Source organism: Dipodomys merriami, unplaced genomic scaffold (assembly GCF_024711535.1).
Source record: "Dipodomys merriami isolate MVZ:Mamm:240054 unplaced genomic scaffold, mDipMer1.0.p SCAF_358, whole genome shotgun sequence".
Classification (NCBI taxonomy): domain Eukaryota; kingdom Metazoa; phylum Chordata; class Mammalia; order Rodentia; family Heteromyidae; genus Dipodomys; species Dipodomys merriami.
The window spans coordinates 170677-191415 of NW_027205137.1; positions in this window are offsets into that span (position 1 = coordinate 170677).

The window sequence follows — 20739 nt, forward strand, 5'->3', positions numbered from 1 at the left end:
ACGAATGGAGTTGCTTTCCTGATTTCAGCCCTACTTTTCTCATTGTTGGCATACAGAAAAGCCATTGTTTTTTGAGGATTAATTTTATACCCTGCTACTTTGTCAAAGTTTTGAATAAGCATGAATAATTTGGGAGTGGAGTCCATGGGATTCTTTAAATCCAAGTTCATGTCATTTAAAAAGAGGGAGAGCTTCTTCTTTCCCTATTTGGCTTCCATTTTATATTTGAATCTTATTGCTGTAGCTAGGCATTCTAATACTAGTTTGAAGAGAAGTGGAGTGAGTGTACATCCTTATCTCATTCATTAGTTAAGAGGAAATACCTTTATTTCTTCACCATTAAGTAAAATGCTGGATGTAGGTTTGTCATATACATCCTTTATTGTATTGAGGAATGTTTCCTGAATTCCTAATTTTTCCAGAACCTTCAGTATAAATGGGTGGTGGATCTTGTCAAATCCTTTTTATGCATCTATTGAGGTATCCATGTGGTTCTTATCCTTGCTCTTGTTGATGTAAGTTATTGTTTTAATTGATGTGTGTATATTGAAGCAGCTTTACATCCCTGAAATGAATCCTGTTTGATCATGATGTATGATTTCTTGGATGAATTGTGAACGTCGATTGACCAAAATTTTGTTGAGAAGTTTTGCATCAATATTCATCAAAGAAATGGGTCTATAGTACTCTTTCTTTGATGAGTCCGTGCCTGGTTTGGGGATGAGGTTTATGATGGCTTCATAGAATGAGTTCGGTAGTGAACTTTCTCTTTCAATTTCATTGAAGACTTGGAGGAGTATTGATGTGAGCTCTGCTTTGAAGGCCTTGTAGATTTCCGCTGTAAAACTATCTGGTCCTGGGCTTTTCTTAGATGGGAGGTCTCTTATTGCTATTTCTATCTCATTGCTTAATATGGGCCAGTTAAGATGGTTTAACTCATCTTGGTTTAGTTTCGGCATGTCTATATTTACTAGGAAACGGTACATTTCTGACAGGGTCTCAAACTTATTAGCATAAAGGTTTGAGAAGTATTCTTTATAATGTACTGAATCTTGGTTGTTTCTGTGGTGATGTTTCCATTCTCATGTCTGAGTTTATTTATTTGAGTGTGTTCTCTTGTTCTTCTAATACGATTTGTTAAGGGTCTGTCAATTTGTTAATTTTTCAAAGAACAAACTCTGTTTTGTTGATTCTTTCTATGCTTTTTTGGATTCTAATTCATTTAATTTTGATTTAATTTTAATTATTTCTTTCCATCTACAGGTTTGGGGTTTATCCTGCTGCTCTTTTTCAAGGAGGCTCAGATGTGTCATTAAATTGTTGGTTTCAGATCACTTCAATTTGTTGATGTAGGAACTCAGAGCTATAAACTTGCCTCTGACTACTGCATTTGCTGTGTCCCAGAGGAGCTGGTAATTTGAGTGTTCATTTTTGTTGAATATTATAAACATTTGAATTTCGTTTATGATCTCTTCCATGACCCACTGGTGATTCAACAGTGTGTTGTTCAACCTCCATGTGTTACATGACTTTCATTGGTGGCTTTTGGTTTTGAGTTCTAATTTTATTCTCTTGTGGTCTGAGAGAATGCAAGGTATAACTTCAATGTTTTTGGATTTGGACAAATTTGCTTTGTGACCTAAATGTGGTCTATTTTGGAAAAGTTCCCTGTACTACTGAGAAAACGTGTATTCTGATGCTGCTGGGCGAAAAATTCGGTAGATGTCTGTTAAATCTAGGTGATCTATGCAGTTTTTTATATCCATAGTTTCTCTGTTAATTTTTTGCTGAGTTGATATATCTAGTGGGGAGAGTGTGTGTTAAAGTCCCCAACAATTAATATCTTTGGATCTATGGGAGATGTGAGAAAAAGTCAAGTTACTTGGATAATTTTGGGTGCTCTTATGGGAAATAGATATTTAGAATTGTAATATCCTCCTGAAGGAGAGATCCCTTAATTATTATATAGCAACCTTCTTTATCTCTTCTCACTAATTTTAATTTGAAATGTGTTTTATCTAATATTAGGATTGCAACTACTTCCTCTTTATGAGGCCATTTGCTTGATAGATTTTGTCCAGCCTTTCACTTTCAACATGTGTTCCTTTTTATGAGCAAGTTGTGACTCCTGAATGCAGCAGACAGAAGGATCTTTTTTTAAAAATCCAACTAGACAGTTTATGTTGCTTAAGTGTATTGTTAAGTTTATTAATGTTGGGAGATAGTACTGAGAGATATTTGGAAGTTCCTGCCATTTTATGCACCTTCTTGGGGGCTGCTCCAACTGGGTTCTTCCTACGGTTCTTGGATTCTCAATTTGGGTGCAGTTTCTTAGCCTTTATTATGTTCCTGTTGGTTTTCTCTGTGTAGGACATCTTTAAGTAACTTTTGTAGGGCTGGTTTGGTAGAGATATATTGTTTCACTTTTTCTTTGGTATGGAAAATTTTTATTTGTCCTTCAGTTATGAAGGAGAGTATAGCTGGGTACAGTATTCTTGGTTGATAGTTGTTTGTCTTTAGGGCATGGCCTACATCATTCCAGGCCCTTCTTGCTTTAATTGTCTCTGCTGAGAAATCTGAGGTGATTCTAATTGGTTCCCCTTATAGGTGATTGATCTTTTCTCCTTGACAACTTTAAGGATCTTTTCCTTGTTCTGAATTGATCCTGTGCATATTATAATGTGTAGTTGTGATGTCTTGTTATGGTTTGGTCTATTTGGGGTTCTAAAAGCTTCTTGTATCTGAATAGGCCTATCTTTTTGCATGTTTGTTAAGCGTTCTGCTAGGATCCTGTGAAACAAATTTCCTAGACCTTCTGTTTCCATCAGCTCCTCTATACCTATTATCCTCAGATTAGGCTTTCTGTTTGTGTCTTCCAAATGTTGAATAGATCTATCATATTTCTTGGATTTGTCTTAGATAGTTGTATGTTCTTCCTCTATAATATATAGGCTGTCTTTAATCCCCGAGTTTCAGACTTCTGCATGGTCTAACTTACTGTCAAGAATTTCTACTTTTTTTAATTTCTTTTCCTTCTAATTGGTCAGCTTTGATGGCTTCAAATTCTTTGTTGAAGCTTTGTTTTAGATCTTGTATGAATTTGTTTACTTCCTTAATTTCGTGTTCAATGTTTATTCTCACAGGACTTAGTTGATTGGTTATGGTTTCCTTGGACTCTAATTCCTTCTGTTGGACTCCATTCAACATTCCCTTTCGGGTCTCCCTGACTTCTTTCAGCTGTCTTTTAATAGATTCCATGAATGCCTCTATTTGGTATGAAAGTAACACCAGTTTTGTGCTAGAACACTATTTTAAGGCAAGCATCAACCAAAGTCCTGTAGTTGCACAGTCAAAAGTCGACAGATACAATCTATTTCAACAGATACAATCTATTCAACATAAAACAACAATGTATTAATGGGCTAAGAACAGCAAAGTAGAATTTGGCAAACCAGAAATGATTAGTTTTAGGGAGAAAAGGGGGGAAAATAGGATTAGAGAGATGTCGATAGGTAAACGGAGAGTGAAATTAACCAAGTCTTAATCTGAAAGAGGAAAATGGATTGGACAGAATGATAGGAGAAAGAGAAGAGAAAATAAAAGAGGCAAGAAAAAATGGAAAAACCAAAATTTAAATTTAAAAAGTGAAACACAAAAATTATTCAAGTTTAAAGAAGTAATATTGAGTGAAGAATGGGAAAAGGATGAGAGGAGAGGAGGAGTAGAAAGGAGATATAAAGAACTAAAAATACTTATAGTAAAAATAAAAATAAAAAATAATTATAATATATAGGTATTATGAGATAATATGGTTATTAAGGAATTTAAGCCTAAGAGTTTTTGAAATAAGTAATAAATTTCTGGATTAAGTGTGTAAACAATGTGGAATAAGGTCTAATGATCAATGAAGGGTATATCTGAGAATGAGCAGAACAGCAATTAAGTCACCCAAAAGAGAATGAAGAGAAGAAAGTGAAAAGAATGAGAAAGAAAGAAAGAAAGAAAGAAAGAAAGGAAAAGGATCAAAAGTTCAGTAGAGATAAAATTAAAATACAAAAGTGCACATACATATACACCTAAAAGAAAAATTATAAGAGGAAAAATGATTAATAGAAAACAATTTTAAAAAAAAATTACAAGTTAATAAAAATGTACAAAGAAAGGGTTCTTTGGCGGAGGGGGGGGCGGGCGTTAAATGGGAAGATCCTGTATCTCCCTTGTGTCTATAACTAATCTGTTGGTGGAGTCTCTGGTCTACTAATGGTATTTGGTTTTCCTGTGGCTTGATTGGTTTCTTAAGTTAGTTTGTTTGGGCAGGCAGAAAAATGGTCCGCTTTACCCAGAATTTTGTGAACCTCCTCCCAGGCTAGTTCAGTGGAGGGAGATCTGCTTTGTTTCTTACAAATGAGTGAGTTGGCTGTTTCCTCTTGTTTGGAAATGCTGTGATGAGCCTAGGTTCTGGGTAGAGTTGAGGCCTTTCAGCAAACAGTAGCTTTTCCCTGAGGGGCTATCTTCTGAGACACTCACAGAGCCCAGCATGGAGTAATTCTCAAGGTTTATGTTTACTGAATTTCAATTGATTATCTAGGCTGCTATAGGGAGGGCAACCCTCTGGCTCTGTTTACCCAGTTTGCCCCCTCTGGGGGCAGAGTTTTCACTGCCTGGGCTGGGTGACTTTCTCCTGGGTGGAGCTGAGCCTGGCAGGTCAGGTCAGGTTCCTGTGACCTGCCAAATGACCCTTTTGTTTTCCTCCAAGGCCAGGGTTGGAGCTATATTCTGAGCCATTGCCAGTATCAAAGATGGAGATTTCAGATAGTGGCACAGTGGGGAGGAGGAGGGAGTGGGGTGACGTTTCCTCCTCTGCTCCCTGAGAAGGTGTTATTATGTCAGGGTTCTACTCATGCCAGTGTATTGATTCTTGAGTCGTATCTGGTCTGTGATCTGCAGGATAAAGATACCTGCTCCTTGTCAATTCTTGCTGGTTTTGGGTAGAATCTGATCACTTGCTGTGTCAGGCACTTTTGTCCAGGACTCTCTGTGTTGTAGGTATGGCAGCAACGGCCACTGCTACCCCGCTGTCACCACAGCCACAGCTACCGACAATTGCTCAGATCTGTTTCCTTTCCTGGATTTTCCCTTTCTGGCAAAACTCTCTACTGGGATGGCACACTTGGTATAATTCTCCCACCTAGGACTGTTCACTGGAACACTAAGATTGCTTTCTAGGTGAGAGCTTGGTTAGCCTCCAGGTTCTCCTCTGCTGTCTTCCCAGAATTACTCTTTTTTTTCTCTACAGTATATTTTTTGTTTTGGAACAAGTGTCATGGATTGTCCAACCATTCAAAAGGAAGCTTATTCCATTAATTTAATAGAAAAGGAATGCAGCCTGCCTGCCTCTCAAGGCAACTTTGAGTATAATCTTAATCTGATAATTCACATCATTGAATTTTCAAATTTGTATTGAGAATTTTTTGTTAAACTATTCATTAAAGAGGTTCCAAATATCAAGAATAAAAACAATGTTTTGCTTTCTAAGAATGTTTTAAAAGCTAGTAATTCAATAAAACACATTCTATTCTTCCAAGATTCCATGGTGAAGAATTTCTCTTTTATCGTAGCCCTTACCAGTGACCCCCTCCCTTCAAACTTGTAGCTTTATTCAGTTTTCTTGTTCCAGGTTTGATTTTGGTACTAGCACGAATAATCTCCGTGTAGTATTTGACAATGAAATTCCATTTGTTGTTAGATAGCTCAATACATATTACCAAAGGCAGACCCATGGGCATATCATAGAGCATAAACTATTGAATATCACTAACATGATCCTATTCAACTAGTCCATCAATTAATATAAATACCACATAAATGTGCATCTTCATATAATTTTTAAAATGCAATGTAGTTACATATCATATGTCATAAAATAATTCAGACCACTAGTAGAAGAGAGTAAGCTCAACCTTTTGCATCGTTCCCAATGCTATTTGTAAATTTTTCTTTCTCATTAACTTTCACTGCAGGGCCTTCTTTTCCTAGCAATAAGTTATGTCATGTCCTTGGATTTTTGTCAACTTTGAGTAAGCTGTTTTCTTTCCACCACCAGTTAGTCCCACGCGTTAAAAACCTGAGGAATAACTTGTCCCAATATGCCTGCAAGAGGAGTATCCAAGTCAACTCTCTGTGCCCACTATTCCCTTACTTTGTTTAGGAATGGGGTATCAGAGACCGCGGAGACAGGGGTGTCAGGGTTCAGGTGGCTGGAACCATGGTGTTACGAATTATGGGTAGCAGAAAAGAGTAGTAGAGACTAGGATACCAGGTAAAGGTTAATTGTGACTGTAATTGCTGAGTTCCAGTGTTAGGAAATTGGTTAGCAGCAACAGCTTTGCAGGGGTTGGGGTAGCTAACACAGGTATCCAGAACTGTTTAGCAGGGACATGTAAGCATAGACAAAGTGAAAGAGTAAAAGTTGTGAAGGATTGTGGGGCACAATCAGGGTAACAAGGTCATGGGTGTGTAAACTGGGTAGCCAGTACTATGGTAGAAGCAATTGGCATGGTGGCCTGATGTGGTGCAGAGCTCTGGGATTTCCTGTCCAGTTTTGGCTGTTAGATCTTTAGGGAAACTAGCTCTAGCAGCTCATTATCAGCTTGTGTTCAGGCACGTGCCATATATAAATATCTACTCCAAGTAGATTGCATTCTTTGACATCAGCTATAGGATCTTTGCTCTAAGCATCCTGAGAGACCACACTCCACAATGCTACAGAACAGGCTCCACATAGTGAGCTGCAATCACCGCATACAACTCTTGCTGCTCCTCTCCAGTGTCAATTATAATGGTAGCAAGGGATCTGAGATGTGCTAAGCAGCAGTGCTCTGAAAAGCTACCAATTCTTACCATGGCAATTTGGGAGCTCCCTAGAAATGGGCAAGAGCACTTGCTGATGTTCTTCCAACTTATCTCTGTGGCTCTGCACAACCAGTTTGTTGTACCTCAGATGGAATACTTTGATGTCTAGGTGGCATCAAACTTGCTCTATCTTCTCTCTCTAGGTGCTCTTCTGTTTCAGCTGCCTCTCCATTTCCCTCCAGTTAGCTCGCTTCATCTCCACATCTTTTGAATTGTGCTTCATATCAACCTGTGGCTTTCACACCAAACCCTTCCACTTTCTCATCTACCTCTCTAGCTGTCAATATGGTACAACAAGCTAACTTCTGTATCTGTTTATCAAGATTTGAGCTGGAATCCAAGATGGTACTAGCTAACTGATAACATGGGGAGCTTCTTAAATATTCTGCTGTCATTCACTGCTCATTGAGAAAGATGCAAATGTGTTCTGGTCAGTCTCTCCTCAATTTCTGGTTCACAGCATAAAGTGAATTCACAATGGAGCTACCAGACAGCTGCTATGTCAGCAAGTGACAAAACCAAAGATAATTTATTGAGGGGATACTTACCAAGTGTAGTAGGATAAATGCACATATTTGTAGGATATTACTAAGAGCTTTCATCAAACTGGTTATTTTATGCTCAAAATGGCAGACCAGTGTTAATCTCTCCCCGAGATCTTCCTGTTGTGAAGGCCCTGAGGACTCCTACATACAACTCAGACCTAATGACATGGGTGAATAAAAAAGTAGGTGAGTATGGATTAGAATTTTGAAGGTGTGGTAAGATGTTGTCTTGTCATGACCAAGATGAAATCAATGTTTTTATGTCCTTTCTCTGACCTTCATCATATCTCTTTATTTGGCATAATTGGCAGATTTCTTAGTGTGTCATCTTCTCCTGTTAGTTCAGTGCACAAGTTAAAACATTAAGCATGCCAAACCATGGGTTTCCATTGTCCTAGTAGATGTTTTGCCTTCTAGGACCTTCCTTCCAGGTAACTCTCTGTTTAGCATATTGCACAATGTCCCAATCAATGAAATCATTTTGAGCCTAGGAGAAAACCTCCATTTGTAAAGCAGTACACATAAGAAGGAGATGATGCCCCACACTCAAATGCTCGAGGAGAACAGAGTGTAAGGGTGTCTACACAGTTGGGAAATAGGTTTCTGAGGGGTGGAAATGGATGAGTTTAGATAGCAAACTTAGAAGTAATTATAAGTTTCTGAATTACTAACCTTACTTCCTTCTGCACCTCAGGTTCAATTCAGGTAGTGTTGGAATGTCTATGATCACAAAAAGGAGTTTTTAATCCCAGACCCAAACTCTAAGTGTTCTTGTTACATCTTCCCACCTGCTCCTGATGTAAATTGTCAGAAGGGCAAAGGGGAAGGGAGCCCCCTGCTCAGGAGTAGAAATGGAGCTTACAAGTAACTGCAGTCTCTGACTTTCTATTTTGAAGGTAAGATAAAACGCAGTTTGAGTTTCTACAAAATCAGTTTCTAGGCTCTATGCTTCCTTCAGAACTTCTTTCTCTCCTTCTATGTTTTGACAGCAACAGTTAATAAAGTGCTTCTGTCTCTTAGGGGCAATCCTTCTCTTCACACAATGCTTAAAGTAGACAATAGGTGGAAGCTGCCATTAAATTTAAAAAAAAAACATAAAATAGCACACAGTGAGTTCTTTCCCTGAATTCCTGGACCTAACAAGTTATCAATTCTGAAGAGAACGTTATTATTGGTGCGTACTAACAACCTCCACTGAATGGTGAGCTTAGAACACTTTTCCCACGACAGGTTATGTCCAGGTTATTAGGATGGCTGAGTTCTACTGCATCAATGAACTTACAGACCATGCAAGACAGAAAAGTCTAAGAGATTGAGATCCCAAAAAGAAACTGGACCAACAAGAGAAAACTTATCATTGTTGAAAAAGTGGGAAGACTTAACTAGGAGAATGTTTCTCTGAATACAGATATGGATATAATTATAACAAAGTTCTAATTTGTGGCTCATCAGTAGAAACTATCAAGTCAAACCTCACTAAAGGAAAAAATAAAACTTATAAAATTAAAAAAAATCTATTTGGATTTCAGTACTAACATCTGTTTTAAGGAGTGCGATTGTGGTATGTGTGTGTGTGTGTGTGTGTGTGTGTGTGTGTGTGTGTGTGTGTGTGTGTGGTGTCTGAGATTATATATGGGACAGCATTAGTTCTTAAAACCCATCATTTTGTCAATATTCTTTAGGTTTCCCATTCAAGTCTTGTGGCATTCTAGCTCTACTATGTGAAACACACAATTCTCGCTTTCTTCTGGTTAAATGGAGATAAACATGTAATGAAACCTGGGTTGGTTTCAAACTATGATCTTCAGGTCTTACTCTCTGGAGTAGGTAATGTATAAGAGTGAGCCACTATGTTCAGCCCAGTATTTCCAGTGACTTACATAATCTTTCTGAATCTCAGTATTCCTGTGTGGAAAGTGAAAAGAATTACTGTGTGGACCTTAGAATCAGGTGGGAGTTATGACTTGGTGTAGAAAGTATACGTGTTTGGGATGTGTGTACAAAGCCTGAAACGCTCATAAAACTACTGATGTTTATATTGAAATGTATTCCAGGAATTGGAAACAGGAGGGATGTTTCTGTTCTAGTTTATCCATTTATGGCATTGAGGGAGCCAGAGACATTCAAGGAGAACAGGCAAACAAATGCAGTACTTGTACACTGTAGATATTGTGTTCACAATGAGCTATACCACTGTGGACAGGGACAGGAGGGATTGGATTGTCAAACAAGAAATGAACTCATTACCTGACTTACAAAATTGTTATCTTTTTATTTTATTTTATTTTATTTGTGAACATACTGTACAGAGGGGTTACAATTACATGGGCAGGATAATGCATACATTTCTTACCAAGCATTGCAGCCTCCTCCTTTGTTTACCCTTCACCTCCCTTCCCAGCCTCCCCACTCCCCCCCCAATCCTTTCCCCTCCCCCCCCAACGACATTGTAAAGCTGGTTTTTGACATGGCAATTTGTACTTCTCATTGTTGCAACAGGTCCACCTGAATCCTTAAACGACTTGTTTTTCCCGTCTCCTCCACAAGTTATACTGACATGAATATAGTGAAAGCGGGGGTTATACTGTGGGGGAGGGACATACAAAGCAACAAAGAAATAATCTTATAAATGCATTAGAAATACATGCATGAAAGAAAAAAACATTAAAATACAAATCTAAGGGTTCATTTTCCTAACATCACATTATCTCACCTTTTCCCCTTGACTCATACATATACTAGATATTGGATATAAGGGAAACCATGGGACCTGTGTTTCTTTGGGCCTGGCTTACTTCACTTAATATAATTTTTTCCAAGTTTTTCCATTTCCTAACAAATTGGGCAATGTCATTCTTTCTGATGGAGGCATAGAATTCCATTGTGTATATATACCACATTTTCTTGATCCATTCATCTACTGAAGGGCATCTGGGTTGGTTCCATATCTTAGCTATGGTAAATAATGCTGCAATCAACATAGTTGTGTTGATAGCTTTAGTGTGGTCTTGTTTGTAAACATTTGGGTAAATGCCCAAAAGTGGGATTGCTGGGTCATCAAGGAGCTCTATGTGAAGTCTTTTGAGGAACCTCCATACTGCTTTCCAAAGTGGTTGAACAAGTTCACATTCCCACCAACAATGAAGTAAGGTTCCCTATAACAATTTTTAAAATACAGTAACAATTTTAAAAATCCAGGTTGATTCTGTACTCCAGTTTTTGTAGGTGCCCTTAAGACTCAGGCCCACCAATGGAGGTTTTGAAGGTCAATTTATATGATAATTAATATAAAGCCATAATATCCTAAGAAATGTTATAACAAGTATTTCATTCTTAGTACTGGTTTCTCTTTGAGTAGCAATTCTATATGTTGTTGGCAGAGCTAATTTTTTACTTTCTGGTTTTAGTATTTGTTAGGTGTTGAAATCCTTCGTAAAGTTTTTCAACAGATTTCTGCTGTATCTTGGCAACCTGCCCCTAACTAAAATTGTAATCAACCTTTGAAATAAATGTACTTGAGTATGAGTTTTATTTATTTAATTTGCTGATGATGGTGAAATGTCGTTGTCCTTTAGCTCTTCAGCTCAAAACTAGTACTCTACCACTTGAACCAAAGTACCTCTTCTAGCTGTTTCTGCTTAGGTGGTGCTGTGGAATCAAACCTAGGGTCTCGTGCATTCAAGATAATCTGTCTATCCCTGATCCACCTTCTCAGCCCCCATAAGTGGTATTTTTGTGCCAGGGTGTATCAAACAAATCTATTGAGCAAATGTATTCATTCACCACTAGACATAATCAAAATTGATGAATTATCTGATATTTTAATGAATAAAACTGTTATCATTTTTACTAGGAATTGTTTGTCTCCCCATGCTGTAAACATGGAGGAGGTATTTTAAACTAAAACTACAAAAATAATTTTAAGGTCTTGGTGCTAACAAAACTGTCGAGGTGTTATTACACTAAACAGAGATTTCAAAATGAGTTTTCTTCATAAATACAAATTCAAAATGCAAATGAAAGGAAAAATCAGTCAGGAGGTAAAATTTATATTGAATGTTAATTTTTGAAGAAGAAAAGAAGATCTTAGATGGCAGACTAAAAACACTATCAGAGCCCTTTATGCTGAATTATAAAAAAAAGAAGCTTTAATTGAAAAATTGAGCTGGAATGTGCACATCAGGCAAAGGCAAGCAATCAGAGCATAGCACCAACAAAGAAACGCCATAATGTATATCTCAGAAAAAGGAAACAAGTACAGACCAGGGCTCAACATCCTTTTCCTTGATTTCAATGATACACATATACCCCCCTACACACAGATGCACACTCACACACATACACACACACAAACACACACGAACACACAAGAATGTATGCAACAGCTCAACCTAATCACTTCCATTCAACATGAATCAAAGATCTTCCTGTACTTTTTGAAACTTTAAAAGTTTCAAGTCTTGTAAGTAATTGATAAAAGATGCATAGGCAATTATTTTCTGAATAGACTCTGCTATAGAAATGAGAGTTCATGATGGTTATAACTACTTAAACATCTTTGAATCTCAAAAGAATTAAACAAGAGACAATCTGAATTTTGGAACTATATTTCTACCAGCTATTCTTCAAAGGCTTAATAAGAGGTTACCAAATCCAAAATTGAATACCAAGTTAATACAACTAATACTTGTGTAAGTGAAGTGAAAAACACTTCTCAGTGACCTATGCTGCCTCAATTTCTAAGCCTGCTGCACATTGTGGAATCTTTGATTCTGCTGGGCCAGGCCCACAGTTGTCTTCCCCATAGCAGTAGCCCTGCTGGGGTTGGCACTGGGAGCTGTGTGGAGAGTAGGGGAGACCTCGGGGGAGGCTGAGCTGGGGTTGGGGATGGGGGTAGTAGGGAGAGTACGGGAGGCCCTGGCAGAGGCTGGTGAAGGAAGGAAGGAGGCAGTAGGCCAATGGCTCAGGAAGTAGCATCCCCAAATGCAGCTGGGTTCTGGGGAGTGTCTGTGAGGTGCAGAGTTTGGCCCCTGGGGCCTCGTGGCTGGGTGAGGAGAGGAAGGAGTCTTAAATCCCACCCAAACAGACAATGAGAAATGAGACAACCAGTGTTTGAAGAATTTCAATAAAAAAAGGCAGGGATTTGTAGGTAAACTCTGGGGGTGGGGAGGGCAGTAGTGCTGAGCTAGTGGTGGTCATGCCTCTCTGGAGGCCTTTGATGTGAGTGAGGGCCTGCTCTGCTGTGCACTAGGCCTCACTCTTGCCTTGAAGCAGGCACCAGGAATTGCAGGCACAGCCTCAGGTTATCCCACAGAGCTGGCCTGCCATGAGTGCTGGGGACCGGGCAGCTGCTCTGAGGTTATGTGCAGCAGGGCAGAGGAAGAATGGCTGGTGGGTACTGCTCCACCCTAGCCAGGCACAGGGCCACTGGGGAAGTTCTGGCTCTTTATCAGGACCAGGGACTGCCCCCCAGACAAGTGGCCTCTGGGGACTTGCATGGTGGCTGTTATGTGTCGGCTGGGAAATTTCTTAGCAGTGTCAAGGTGTCTCCACGGATAGGCACATTTACTCCTGTGCCCCTTCTATCTTCTGGATTCCCACTTTCCTCCAGCCTCATGCCATTTCCAACTATAGGAGTAAAGTTCTCCCGCCTCTAAGAGGCCATCCCAGAGATGCTTACAGGGCTTCCCACGTCTGGTTCACCATGCATGCAGGGCTCATAGGGTGCCATCCTCCAGGCAAAGGGTACCACAATTTCAGTTTGGAAGAGGGAAAAACTTCATTGCCCCAGATACAGCTGCCCTTGGGGTTCTCTGTGTACACTAGTCTTGTGCTGAGATAATGATCCCCAAAGATCACCAAGGAGCCATTTCTGATGTGAGCACACGAGGGTCACTTATTGCAAGCTCGAGCCTGGACTCACAACTGTCAGCATCGCAGTGGGTCAGAGTTGCAACCTCCAAACTTTCAGTTAACAGGGTTTTTATAGGGCATAGGGCTGAGGTAAGTTGGTTCATAGCTTGTCAGTTACGTGATTGGTTGACATTTAATGAGATAATATTGTAACAATCTTATTGGCTAACATGTGCAAGCTTAGCAGTAAGAAGCAAATTATGTTAACTATGGAATATTAAGAAACATCTGTAGCTTTAGGTACCTTCCTGTCATCCGCTGGTGGCTATTGCTAGAGGAGTTACGGGAAGAAGGTTATAGGGACATATCATGGTTTTTCCAGGAACCTGAGTCCTAACATTCGGTAAAAGTTTTTGCAATAGGTACTTTGAGTAAATGCCTTCACAATGGATACTTTCAGTATAGGCCTTCAAAATGGACTAAGTCCAGAATGGCTATACTTTGGCTAAGGTCTCTCAATAGGGGTGTGTGAGTGTGTGTGTGTGTTTGTGTGTGTGTGTGTGTGTGTGTGTGTGTGTTTGTGTGTGTGTTTGGTATGAGAGAGTCAGACACAGCTGAGGTTTGGTGTAAAACACTTCTTCCCTTCAGCATTGAGTTTTGGTATCTAGTGGTTGTTCCCCCTCCCGAATTCTGAACTCTAAATTTGTTCTTCTATATACTTTTATCCTTAGATCTTCTTAATATTCAGATTCCTAATATCTGCTGTGAACTTCGGAATTTGTTTCATAAAGGGGGTGCCTTTCTTCTAACTTTTATGAAGCCCTTTGCTCTATTTAAATGCAGGATGTGCTGTGTTAGCCCAGACTGTTGTGGCCCAAGCTGTGACTGTTAGTTCTGAGATTAGTTTAGGCTAATATGAAATACTATCATTTCAATCTATCTAGTGAAAAAAGTTCAGCATCTTTATTGAAACAATTTCCTGGCTGTAAAACTAATAAAAAATTCCAGTGGTATAAATGTACATTTTTTTGATTTTAGTTAATTTTGCACCACAGCAATGAAAAAATTCTTCTTACTAAAGTGAATATTTAGAACGTGAAAAAACCAAATATTATAGAACTTAAAAACTGATAAAATACCAAAAGTAAAAGAAAGACACTTATCAGGAATGCAGTACAAATGTAAGTGTTTAATAAATAAGTGAAATATTTGAGATTCTTATCCACATAGGAAATACAAAGGAAAATAAATAGGAAAGTCACTGAAATCCCATCCTACACACCAGAATAACTATCACCACTCGAATAAATAAACATCTGGAGAGGTTGAAATAAATCAGGAACTGTATTTAGTTTTGTGATATTGTAAACTAGTGCAATCCATATGGAGATCATAATGGAAGTTTAGACAATACCAAAAAGACACATGTGTTGATGACTTTTACTGCAACCTTGATACATAAAGAAGGAATATAAATCAACATCAACATCCATGTGCATGGCAGCAAGAAAGAAAGCTGTGCAATCAACTTAGGTGCACAAAAAAGAGGGAATAAAGAAATATGCTATTCATAACTATAAACATGTTCTGGTATATAAGAGAAGTGAATTTCTCCAATATCACTGCTAAATATTTTTGGTTATACACCTAATCCTAATTTCACAGGTTTTGTGGCTTCATGTTTTTCTTTAAAAGGGACCTCCATATTGATTTTTAGAGGAGTTACAATAGGTTGAAGATATCCTATAATATGTGGATATTAGAAGAAATTTAAATATATCAATGAACACATAAAGGACCATCATATACAGTTTATAATTTGATCCAATTTTAAGAAGGCAACAGTTGGGGGACGAGACAATGTTAGAAGCTTAATAACAAAAACACAGACATGGAAAAAAATTTTTAAAATGTGCAACAGATTAGTGCTAATACTAACAAAATATTTTCCTCAAGTTTTAAAAATGAAACAATTAAAATAATACTTAATAACATCAAATAAGTATGCCATGGAAGAAAATGTACCATAGACATATGTTCCCCATAATTTGTTTTAATTTATAACAAATGGACACAGGTCTCATGGTTTCCCTTATTTGCAATATCTAGTATATGTATGAGTCAAGCGGAAAAGTTCAGGTAATGTGATGTTAGGAAAATGAACCCTTAGATATGTATTTTAATGTTTTTTTTCTTTCATGCATGTGTTTCTAATGCATTTACAAGATTATTTCTTTGTTGCTTTGTGTGTCCCTCCCCCACAGTATAACCCCCGCTTTCACTATATTTGATGTCAGTATAACTTGTGGAGGAGATGGGGAAAAACAAGTCTTTTAAGGATTCAGGTGGACTTGTTGCAACAATGAGAAGTACAAGTTGTCATGTCAAAAACGAGCTTTACAACGTCGGTGCAGGGGGGGAGGGGAAGGATTGAGTGGGGGGGCAGGGGGAAGGCTGGGAAGGGAGGTGAAGGGTAAACAAAAGAGGAGGCTGCAATGCTTGGTAAGAAATGTATGCATTATCCTGCCCATGTAATTGTTACCCCTCTATACAGTATGTTCACAAATAAAATAAAAAAAATTAAAAAAAGAAAATGTGATTACATGTCTGAAGATGATAACACATTCAAGTATCATTTACTGAATCCAGCAAAGAAAAGTAACAGAGAAGTAGAAAGTAAGAACAACCTGGGGCATGGATAAAGATACTCAGTAGAACTTTGTGAGGAAAAAATGTGTTCCATTTTGCTCATCAACGTTGAGCTAGGACAGCTACCTTTTGACAGAGCACTTGTAATGTAGTCAGAGCAGTGGAGTTTCGAATTTAGGCAGTAATTTATTACTTTTATTCCCTAATCTTATGATGTGATTCCCAAATGATATGAGTGATCCTAGATTTTCTGAGCCCTTTTTCACCCAAATTTTCTAATTCCTTCCCCTGCCAGTAATTCTTCTGCTATTCTCATTTCTCCTTGTTTCTGAACTCAACTCCTGTGACCTTTTGGTTCATGAGAAAGAGCTAAAGAAATATGAGGATGGTCTGGAATCTGAGGAACATCCACTCCAGCTTGGAGGATCTGGTAAAAGACCTCCACCTGGGACTCAGAATCAGATATTAATTGACCTCTTTGGAAATAGACCAACTCAATCCCTCAGGCAGGATTCATCATTCCTTGACTTTCTCTGAAGAGATTTGGTACTATGGCACAATTCAGAGAATGAGTTTTCCCACCACTCACCACAGCTTTGTCAGGACGAATAGGTTCAAAACTAAAAGTGACCTCAGTTCTCACAGGGCAAGTCAGAAACCAAGAGATCACATTTTTCTCCTCATCAGGCACCTTCTGTTAGAAACAGAGTCTGGGCAAAGTCTAAGATGGAGATCAAGTGAGACTGGGCCTAAGGAGTACACAAAAGAATGACCCTTTCTGACTAAAAGTGAGTTGTGCAGGGAGACATGATAACTTCCTTTATATATGAAAATTCACTAGGTGTGTTATCTCACTGCCATTGTGTGGGAGGTCAGTTTCCCCAAAGAAGTTGTTAAATGTTGTGTCTACCAGTTTGCTCTCTAGGCTATTGTCTCTCCCACCCATTCCCATGCCAAGAATGCATTGCTTCTTTCAGGTACTCAACTACTTGTCCTGAATCCTAAGCAGGAATATTGTAGGCTATACTTTGGCTAACCTCTTGCATTGGAGGTAGAAAAGGCCCAGTCTCTGCACATGCCAAGAGGTAGAAAAGGTGAGTATAAGCTCAGATTGGAACTGAACAACAATCATATTGAAAAAAAATAAATGAAATTAATGGTTGAGTAATTTAGGGTGGATAGCCACTAAATTTAGGTAAATATTAGTAACACATATACAATCATGGATTAGGAAGAAAACAGTGAAGTATTTTCAAGATAACATGGAAAAGACACATAATAACCATAACAGGAGATGAGAGTGTGAAGGAACTGTTGGCATAGGTCCATTTATATCTGAGGAGTGACCTTGGTTAGAAGGCTTTTAGAATAATATCTAAAAGAGACTGACTTGCTGGGCACTAGTGGCTCACACCTGTAATCCTAGGTACCCAGGAGAGTGAGATCTGAGTATTACGATTCAAAGCAAGCCCAGGCAGAAAAAGCCAGAAGTAGTCCTGTGGCTCAAGTGGTAAAGCACTAGCCTGGAGCTCAGGGACACTATCTAGGCCCTGAGTTCAAGCTTCATGATCATCAAAACAACAACAACAACAAAATAATGATAAAAAGAAATAAAAGAAGGACTTAAAGATATGCGATGGAATGATGATAGTGTGTAACTGTCTAGGGAACATAAAAGGAGACAAAATTTGGAGCAAAATGATACCTATTCTTACTAATCAAGGATGCTTAGCAAATGCCAAATTCCTCTTCCGAGAAACTTCCAAACCTGGGCTCGGAACATGGCTCATTGGTTGAGTGCTTGCCTTGCAGGCTTGACGCCCTGGGTTCAATTCCACAGCCAGAAGTGGTGCTATGGCAAGAGTGGTAGAGCATTAGCCTTGAGGTGAAGAGGAGAGGGACAGGACCTAGGCCCAGAATTCAGGCCCCATGACCTGCCAAAACAAAAAAAACCCCAAAACAAAAAAAGCTTCCAAACTTATTTTTGCTCATAAATTAGGAGAGGCTTTTTTTTTTTAACAGGAATTCTTATCTAGTTCAAGGTCATCAGAACTTCAGTAAAGTTTTCCTGTTGAGATATAATGTACCAACTCTGCTGAACTTAATCATGACTAGGAAAATATGGACACTAATGTGTTTATTATAATTTTCCTTATAAATATATAATTCTGTCAGATATTATATATAATATATAGTGTAAAATATATTATACATTATATAGTATAATAAATAAATTCTAATATAACATATATTATATATTAACAAACTTCCTAATTTTAGAGTTAGGAACAAGCAAGATATTGAAAGACAAATGCTTGAATCTCTGAGTAATTTCTCTACCACTGGACAATTCCAGGTTTCATTCTTATTACCCAAAGAGCAACATAAGCAAGCGGTGCCCATGGATGTGGTTCTCTGGATTCTGGAAACTGTGATCTGCATATATATATACATATACATATACATGTATATATGAAATATTGTTTTATACTAGTGAATGTGTAAAACTATAGCAACAGATAATTAAGTCAACATCTATGTGCACACACACTCAATCACTTTCAAGTATAAGAATTTCTTTTCTGGCTGGGAAGATGACTCAGAGGTAAAGCGCTTGCCTTGCATGTATGAGGCCCTGGGTTCAATTCCTCATAACCACATAAGCAAAAGGAAAAAAGCCAGAAGTGGTGCAGTGGCTCAAGTGGTAGAGCGCTAGCCTTGAGCAGAAGAGTCGAGGGACAGCACCCAGGCCCAGAATTCAGGCCCCATGACCGGACCCCCCCCCACAAAAAAATAATGTCTTTTCTATGTTCCGTATGCACCTACACAGAGAGTACATGAGTTGCCCTTGAATTGTCCTGGTAGTTATTTATCTGGCTACTGTAGCTTCACATCCTTTGTTCTCATAGTAGCCAGATGTCATGTGTTCAACAACAATACTTGTTACAGGCAAAAGTATCTACCCTGACATACATAGGAACTTGGATTTCAGAAATGCCACAAATAATTGGGAGGTACAGCAGTACTTATCAAAATTAAATAGATTACATATTTATTAGAAAGTTTGTCAGAAAAATAAACTTCAGTGCAGGATGAAACACTTGAAGAAAATTACAGTTGAAATTACATATAGCTATGTGCTGGTAGCTCATGCCTGTAATTTTGGCTAATCTGGAGGCTGATATCTGAGAATCGGTTCAAAGCCATCTTGGGCAGAAAAGTTGCCATGAGACACTTATCTCCAGTTACTCAATCAAGACTAAAATTGATACTGTGGCTCAATGTTGTAGAGAGATAACCTTGAGCCAAAGACCTCAGGAACAGTGCCCAGGACTCAAGTTCAAACTCTGCAATAGACAATAAATAAAAATAAAAAATAAATTACATATAATTTATTATCAACTCTGTACAAGGAAAATAGGATATGACACATGGCAACATATGACTTCAAGTTACAAAGTTCCAAAGCATTTCCCCACTCTGGAGAACTAGGAGTAATCCACATTGAAAAAAATAAAAACATGAATAATTTATACCAAATTTCAAAGCATACTATATGTTATACAAAGGAAATGCAATAAACATGCATTTCACAATTTAGTAACATCATATAGTATAAAGTATCTGATTAACTGATTCATAAAAATCAATACAATCGAGATAAAACATCCAATATCTCAGGGGTCAAATTAGCAGAATACTTTCCATCTATGGTGGCTGTTCTGTAAATTATCCAGCCCTATCCATCCCACAATTGCAGAAGGCTCCTCCTGAGAATGGCCAGAAACCTGTCTACTGTTAGTGCTCAATGTAGACCTGGTCCCATTCTCTATTATTTGGGCAAGTGATTGACTGACTATCTGAAAACTTGCCAAAGGCACAATTTGGGAATGGCTTCCAGTAACGACATTTTAGTTCTCAGAAAAAAAGGGAAATTGAAGACAGTGGGAAAATGTAACAGACCCGGAAAGATTTCTATCATTGTATTAAAACTGTACCCTTCTACTGACACTTGAACAAACTGCAGCAATTGTCACTCCAACCACATGTCCAAAAAATAGCTTTCCAAATATTGACCTGTTTTCACGTTGGCAAATCAAGACACTCTATTGTGGCCCTGTTTTATTTAACCTATCTGCTATAGTTTGCCCAAGAGATAGTTGACCTTACCAATTTCTTAAATTTTAGGTCATCACATAAACACTTCATAGCCCTTAAACATTAAAAATACCTATCCATATAAGTCTGCATTATATACTTATTATTGTTTTTCTTCATTTGTCATATTATACATATTTGTGTATCCCATGGCTTAGTTCTGTAATCTTCCTTCTCATGAGTGTTACCACTGAGTACATGTAATTATTTCGTTACTTTTTCTCCAGCTCTCTTCTTTCTTTAATTCAATTCCTTAATAGCATCATGTCTACTGACAACTCCTAGCTATTGATTTTAACAAATTCAAAAGAGTCCAAAGTGAGCTTTGGTTGTATCCCTCATTACTATTTGATTAATTGATAACTCTTCCAGTTGCCTTGTCAAAATATCTTGTAGTCATACAAGACTTACCTACTATTTCACACATCATATGAAATGTATGAGCAGGTTTTGACAAATTAACTCACATAATATTTTAGGAACCATAAATATATAGTATATGAATACTAATACTATGACTTAAATTCGTGGCCTTGGTTGTTTTTTTTTTACTTTTCTTTTGTGCTCAGGTTGTCAGTCTTCCATTTGAGCCACAGCTCCACTTTTAGCTTTTTGGTTCTTA